Consider the following 8,757-nt stretch of genomic DNA (forward strand, 5'->3'; position numbering starts at 1 on the left):
GTAATCTCGGCCTACTAAATTTATTTTTACCGAGATTCCACCACATTCCCCCCTTTGATGCCTCTTGATATTTTACAATTACTTGAGGCATCACATAACCTTAGTTTTGCTTACACCGCAAGTTACCTTGAACCAGACCAGACTTATCTTATGATGTGAATCTTTTAACACTCATCTTCCTGCATTGGTTCTCCTTGATCTAGAGCCTTATACTTATATATCGCCATTATCTGTGCAGCAGCCTTCCTCTCTGCTATACTTCCTATCAGGCTTTGCACAGACCTAACTACTAAGGGTATAAGACACGGTAGGAGTAGACACAACAGTAAAATCAGTAGGACTCCACCTACCACTGCCTTAAGCCCTCCAAACCACTCATACCAGCTACCAAACCAACTACTTGGATTGTACCCTTTCCATACCTGAGTAGGCACATGCGCTAGTTTAACCATATGGCTAGTAAGCTCAGCTATTGCTTGCCCTTCGTCGTCTATTTGAAGACAGCAATTGCTTAGGTTAAACTTCCCACATACACCTCCCTCTACTGCCAAAAGGTAATCCAAGGCTAATCTATTTTGGTAGACTGCTGTCCTCATCCTGGTGTTATGCTTCGCTAGAAGATTGAGCGCTTGTGATGTTTCGTTAGTGATAATCTCAACCACCGCCTGTAATCTTATAATGCGGTTGAGCATATAAATAGGGGTTCTATAACCAAAGGTACCATCCTCAGCCCACGTGGCTGGCCCATAATAATCTATGATACGCTGGGGAGGCCATTCATTATCTTCCCAGGTGCCTATCTCTATGGGTCCCCTTTTCTTCCTATGATTCACATCATACACTTTAACACCTAAAGTCTCACCTGTTTCAATCGGTAACAAGAAGAAGGATGGTTTGAGCATACCCAACACACATGCCCCTTCCCAGTCCTGTGGCAGCTCCGAATAGGCTTCCTTACCACAGATCCAGTACAAATTTGCTGGGGCTCTCCAGGTAGATGTGATGGATAGATCAAACCACACATCCTTTAAATTGGCGTATCTAGCAAACGGGTTAGATGGTTCTGAGACATTTGAAGCCGACCACCAAGTTGTATTCTTTGTATCATCATCATAAGCTTTTTGCCCTAGACAAGTTAATTCTCCTACAGAAGTATTATACATTATTCCTTTCCTTGCTATGCAAACATAACCTATGATGGAGGTCTTTAATCTCCACTCAGATTTACCTCTAACACTCAAATGATAATCGGCTTGTGTAGATTTTAGTTGGTCAACTGCCTCAGAACCGGACATTACCTCCTTTGCTTCCCAAGGCCATTGGTCTCCCATGTTAGTACCTCCACACACATAGCAGTTGGTAACATTAAGACTACCGGCAATACTTTCAGCTAGGTCAATGAACAGGTTTTTAGCGTTATGGGGGATCTTATTATCTATACTCATCTCTTCATAAAAGGAATGGTATACTTGATGAGTCTGGGAGGATACCGTATCAGTCTCTATTCCTATAAACAATAATGTCCCAGGATCTAAACCCGTCCCGTATATCTGAAACCCAAATAAATTGCCATACTTATCTAGGAACTTGTCGGGGTTATTAATAAGTATATGGACTGGGTTGCATTCCATAGACTTACAATAAGGGCTAGTCGGCAACTTAGTCACTATCATGTCTTTATCTACTGTCTGTCCCCAAGTCGCCCACCCCACACAAGACCAATATGGGCAAAAGTTATAGTCTTTATTTGGGCATCTAGGACTTACATATTTATTTTTACTACTGGGACAAATATATTTATCATTAGACCCATACGTCCTCTCCCATCTAAGATCCCCACATACATTCCACGGCTTTCTACCACTCGATATCGCTTTACACGCATCAAATAGCAGAACACCCGAAGAATGTACGGATTCTAACACCGTCTTATTAATTAGGGTCCCCTGAGGATCTCCATTCCTGAGAGTCAACCAAATTGTACGAGGTTGATACTCCGGACTGAAGCACTTAGGTTCTCCTACTCCTAAATGGCACACACTATAGTCTATATTTAAGTATCTACATCTCGATACATCTCCTTTACACTCGTATTGTGAATGCCAAATTAGGGTTTGGGAAATATGGTTACCTGTTCTCGTAGTCTTAATGCATACCTCACAGCTAGGAGTGTCGGTACCTCTACCTTCCTGAATATAAAAACACATATAAATAAACACAATCAAAAGCACATCTTTCGCCGTCATCCTCAGTCTTCGTCCGTGCGATGGAACCTCAGCTTCCAGGATGTGAGGGCTGCAGGGAATGGAGTTCTGCTCGTCTTCACAGGTGTCCCTTCGAGACTTTCCTGGCTTATACACTATGTGTTGGTAAGCGGACAGGCTTTATTATGGTCTTCTCACTCACACCTGTAACAATAAAATTTGTAATCCACAATAATTCCTCGTTACTCCGACTGAGTAGTGCGTTTCAACCGGATCTTGCAGGGATTCTCTGGATCTGCTGTAACTTGCCAAGAATCGACTGCTGCTGGTTTAACCCTGGAGTGATGTATCCACGGAGTCACTTCTGCTACTTTTATCGCTGTAGGGGTAGACAAAAGAACAACATAAGGACCTCTCCACTTGGGCCCTAACGGTACATTATTCCACTCTTTAATCCACACTTGGTCTCCTGGATGATAACTATGAACAGGGGGATAAATATTCACAGGTAATCTATCTTGTACCCATTTCTGTACCTCCTCCATAGTCTTACCCAACTCTACAACCTGCTGCCGAGTAATTCCTTCTCCCAACTGACTCAAATCCCCCCTTAAGTTACCAAGTACGGGAGGTGGTCGTCCATACATAATTTCAAAAGGAGAGAGGCCCATCCTTCTGGTAGGGGTACTGCGGATTCGCAATAGAGCTATAGGTAAGAGAACGTTCCACTTAAGTTGGGTTTCCTGACACATTTTAGCCAACTGGTTCTTAATAGTTCTATTCATTCTCTCTACCTTACCAGAACTCTGGGGTCTATATGCAGTATGAAGCCTCCACTTTATACCAAGCATATGAGTCAGTTGTTGTAGGCACTGGTGAACAAAAGCTGGACCATTGTCCGATCCTATAGAACAGGGTAGTCCATATCGGGGTATTATTTCTCGTAGCAGGAATCTCACAACTTCTCCTGCTTTCTCTGTACGAGTAGGACATGCTTCTACCCAGCCTGAATAGGTGCACACAATTACCAGCAGGTAACGATGTCCACCCGATTTAGGCATCACTGTAAAGTCTATTTGTAGATCGGACATGGGGAGTCCCCCCATAAACTGGACTCCTGGTGGCTTTACTGGTCCTTGTCTTGCATTATTCTTAGCACACGTTACACATCTGCGTACAATGGCCTGAGTCAAGTTGGACAATCTTGGTATGTAGAAATGTTTCCTGAGAGATTCTTCAGTACTGTCTCTCCCAGAATGTGTCCCGTTGTGATAATTTTGGACAATTTCTACCGCTAGTGATGCTGGTATGACTATTCTTCCATCTTCTAGCTGATACCACTTGTTCTCCAAATACTTTCCCGGTTCAGTCTTTAACCACTCCTCTTCTTGAGTTGTATAAACTGGAGTCCATTGAGACAGTGGGGTTGGTATTAGAGCAGCTATATGCCCCACATACTCCTGTCTTCCTGATTCAGCAGCACGCTTAGCTGCACTATCTGCCATCCGATTTCCTTTGGTTACATCACCATCTCCTCTCAGATGCGCTCGACAATGTATGATACCGACTTCTTTCGGCTCCCACACTGCTTCCAATAGTTGTAGGATTTCAGCTGCGTACTTGATTTCTTTGCCTTCTGAATTCAGTAGTCCTCTTTCTTTATACAAAGCTCCGTGGGCATGAGTGGTTAAAAACGCATACTTAGAGTCCGTATAGATATTCACTCTTAAACCTTCAGCCAATTGTAACGCTCGTGTTAGTGCTATTAATTCTGCCTTTTGTGCTGATGTTCCTTTCGCCAGTGGCCGAGCTTCTATCACCTTGTCTATTGTTGTTACTGCATATCCTGCATAGCGGATCCCTTCTTTCACATAACTACTGCCGTCGGTATAATATTGAACATCGGGGTTCTGGATGGGAAAATCACGAAGATCTGGTCTACTTGAGAATACTTCATCCATTACTTCCAAACAATCATGTTGACTTTCAGTAGGTTGTGGCAAAAGGGTAGCTGGATTTAAGGTGTTTACAGTCTCTAAATGCACTCTTGGGTTTTCACACAACATTGCTTGATACTTGGTCATACGGCTGTTACTAAACCAATGATTTCCTTTGTAATCCAACAACGTCTGTACTGCATGTGGGACTCGTACATAAAGTTCTTGACCCAGAGTGAGTTTATCGGCTTCAGCTACTAGCAGGGCGGCTGCAGCTACGGCTCTTAGACAAGGTGGAAGTCCGCTGGCCACTGCATCCAGTTGCTTAGACATGTAGGCAACAGGTCTTTGCCATGATCCCAAGTACTGTGTCAATACTCCCACAGCCATTCTTCTTTGCTCGTGTACATATAAGTAGAATGGTCGTGTGTGATCAGGTAGACCTAATGCTGGGGCACTCATCAAAGCCTTCTTCACATCTTCAAATGCCGTTTGCTGTTCTTGGGTCCATAAGAAGGGGTCGTGCTCTGTACCTTTGATAGCTGCGTACAGAGGTTTTGCTAGTATCGCATAGCTGGGAATCCATATCCTACAGAAGCCTGCTGCCCCCAAGAATTCTCGCACTTGTCTTCTATTCTTGGGTATTGGTATTTGGCAGACAGCTTCTTTTCTCTCTGGCCCCATAATCCTTTGACCTTCAGAGATATGGAATCCCAGATACTTGACAGTTGGCAAACACAACTGAGCCTTCTTCCTGGACACCTTGTATCCTGCCTTCCAGAGAATGTGCAGTAGATCGTGCGTTGCTTGCTGACAGATTTCTTTTGTAACTGCTGCTATCAACAAGTCATCTACATATTGTAACAATACACATTCTCCTGGGATAGACTCGAAATCCAGTAGATCTTGACTTAGGGCTGAACCAAATAGGGTAGGTGAATTTTTAAACCCTTGGGGCAGTCTTGTCCAAGTCATTTGGCGTTTTGAGCCCGTTACAGCGTTCTCCCATTGGAAAGCGAAAATACATTGACTTTCTGCGGCAATTCGGAGGCAAAAGAAGGCATCTTTGAGATCTAAGACTGTGAAGTAAGTAGCCCCGCCCGGAATTAAAGCAAGCAGGTTATATGGATTGGGTACAACTGGATGTATACTAACAACCGCATCATTGACTGCTCTCAAGTCCTGCACAGGTCGATACTCATCTGTACCGGGCTTTTGAACAGGCAGCAATGGGGTGTTCCAGGGGGAAGTACAGAATTTTAGGATACCATACCGTATGAACTTATCCAGATAGGATTGGATGTTCTTCTTAGCCTTCTGTGGGATGTGGTATTGTCTTAGGCTCACTGGATAAACCCCAAGTTTTAGTTCAATTTTTATAGGTGGAATATTGCGGGCCAGTCCTGGTGGGTTGTTCTCTGCCCAAACTCCTGGTATGTTAAATAATGTCTCATCACTCCTAGGGTTTTGGCTAGTCAACACTGTATAAAGTCGCCACTCTTCTTCCTTTGGTACGGATAAAGTCATAATACCTGAAGGTCCATTAAACTTTAAGGATGTTGTTCCATTTGGTAGGAACGTAATCTGCGCTTGTAATTTTGATAGCATATCACGTCCCAGCAATTGGACTGGACATTCAGGCATATAAAGGAATTGGTGTTTTACTACGTGGCCTCCCAATGTACAGAGTCGACTTTTAAGAACCGGTCTTTCAGCACTTCTTCCAGTTGCTCCTATCACAGTAATAGTCCTTCCAGATGGAGGAGCAACTAGATTAGTCACCACTGAATGTTCAGCACCAGTGTCGATCATGAACGCACTCCTTTTTCCCCCTATTGATACATCGACCATAGGCTCCGCTCGACCAAGGGGGATGGAGCCCGGTCGGTATCAATAGTCCTCCATGACCGTGTCAGCCAATCCTACGAAGTCCCTACCTTCTCTATCGCGGGACCTTTGCGCTGCTGGAATATACCTGTCTTCCCTAACACTTCCTCTGTTCCCATTACTCCCTCTATAACCATTACTCCCTCCGGGGCCTCCTCTACCTCTCGCTCTGCCTCTAAAGTTTCCGTAGCCTGCCCTGGGTTGGTCTCTCTCGTACTGCTCTCTTTGCGGACATTCGTTCCTCCAATGCCCTTCTTCCCTGCAATACGCGCACTGATCCCTACTCAAAGGCTCCCTACTCCATCTATTATTGCCTCTATCTGGGCCCCGTTTATCTACGCCTGCGATCGCTACCGCTAGCATATCAGCCTTTTTACGCATCTTGCGCTCTTCCTCTTTCTTACTTTCTGTATCCCTGTTCATATAAACCTTATTAGCTACCTCCATTAGTTGGGTGATGGACATACCTGCAAACCCTTCTAACTTTTGTAGCTTGCGCTTAATATCTCCGTATGCTTGGCTGACAAAGGCGGAGTTAACCATTCGGGAATTGTCTGCGTCTTCCGGATTAAAGGGGGTATACAAGCGGTATGCCTCCAATAATCGGTCATAAAAGACACTGGGCGCTTCATCGCTTTTCTGGATCACCTCAACTGTCTTCGACATGTTAATGGCTTTCTTTCCTCCTGCTTTCATGCCAGCAATTATAGCGTCTCTATAGGCTCTGAGTTGAACCATATCAGCACCATTTACGTTCCAATCGGGATCAGTGTTGGGATAATGTGTTGCGGCCCATGCTGCTGGATTAGCTTGGTTCAAAGCACGGGCTCTATCTTCTAATGCTTTAATGGCTGCTTGATTTATTCTTGTCCTTTCCTCATTGTTAAATAAAGTCATTAATAACTGCTGGCAATCAGCCCATGTCGGATTATGCGTCTGTACTATTGAGGTGAACAGATCAGTCATGGCTTGTGGTTTCTCAGTATACGAGGAATTATGGGTCTTCCAGTTTAAAAGGTCGGTAGTGGTAAATGGGACATATACGAAGACTGGGTCAGCGTGTGCCATTTGACCTGCGGCATCGATATAAGCTGACCCGGGATTTAGGCGAAGAGGCATCTGATAGTGCTTTAATTGTTGGGCACCAGTCAACTGTCGGGTTTGGATGGGGCTACGTAGAGAGGCGTCAGTCATGGGTTCCGGTCGGGGAGAGGTAGGGTATGGGGATGTGGGAGGTTGGTTTTGGGAAAAGGTCGTAAATAAAACACTTCGAGCCGAGCTAGATGAAGCTTGACCGGAAGTCTGAAGTGGCGCCAAATCAGGATATTCGTTTTTAATGGGGGTGGGTTCTGGTTCCGGAAGGGGAGATTTAGTACGAGGGGGGGTGGATCCTGTACTGGAGGAGGAAGCAGAAGTGGATGAGGGTAATGAGGGGAGGGGTGCAGGGCTTCCTGCGTTTGCGTCACTTCTTCTTAACGGAAAGTAAGGGGGCGGCAAAGGGATCTCGGACTCAGGGGGCGTGTCCAAAATGGGCCTAACACCAGTCCTAGTGGACGAACAAGTCCTAGCTACCATGAGGCGACACTGCTCCTCGTGGCATGTCTGGAGCCATTTTGGCGAGTCATTTACGGCCTGTCTCCAACAGTCAATATAAGGAAACTGGCCGTAAAGTTCAGGCCTACCTGATACAGCCACGTGTAAGCGCTGTACCAGAGTTAGATCCAAACTGCCACGTGGCGGCCATGCCGCAACCAAAGTAGGCCACTCCCTAGTGCACAAAGTAACTAAACGTACAGGAGACATCTTAACCCCAAAATCACAAGTTTTGAATCCCTTTTTAAAATTCTTCACCATACAACCTAAGGGATCCGGAATCGTTGACTGCGACGCACCCATACTTAACAATGGAACGTCGTCGACAACGAATACTATACACGCGTACTATTCAACAGTCACACCCGTTTCCTCTGGCAACAGCACCACGTGGTACGGTTACCAAGTGAAACGTACACAATAACAATAAACACTCAGGGAATTCCCGTACACACACAGCTGTTACACCAGTCACTATATAATCAATATTATGCCCTTTGGCGTAACTATACAGTCACCCACGCTATAATTCTCTATATACGAATTACCCGTCTATAACACACCCCAGTAACATCGTCTTTTACAAATAGCGGTTACAGTACGGTTAGCATAGGTCAAAGCACAAGTTAAGGTCACAATACAATTATTAGTGGTTATGGTGTTAAACATGCAATGGACGACAATGATTAGTACTTATATACAGTGTCAGTAAATATACAGGGTTATGGTACCGTGCACTATAATACAGCAACACACTATTAACACTCTCGCTAGACGGCTGAGCTCGCGCTATCTAACAAGATATACACTTTACTAAAACAATCGTTAACACATTTACAATTCCCAACTAAACTATTGGCCAGTACCTTGAATGGACTACCTAAAACTATATACACCCGTTTTGGTTAGCCACACTGCCCAATCACCACATATATAGCGAGCTAGAGAACCGAATTTACACAGGCGCCTCTTAGTCGCACTATCAAAAGTCTAGTGGGTTCCAAATTTACACGCCTTCCCACTTAGCCCAGATAGGATGAGAACTAGCGAACCGAATTTACACAGGCGCCGCTTAGTCTCCCGGTCCCTCCGACCTAGCGAACGTAATATACACCCTAGAACGCTAGTCTAGACAA

Source organism: Pelobates fuscus, chromosome 4 (genome assembly GCF_036172605.1).
Source record: "Pelobates fuscus isolate aPelFus1 chromosome 4, aPelFus1.pri, whole genome shotgun sequence".
Taxonomy (NCBI): domain Eukaryota; kingdom Metazoa; phylum Chordata; class Amphibia; order Anura; family Pelobatidae; genus Pelobates; species Pelobates fuscus.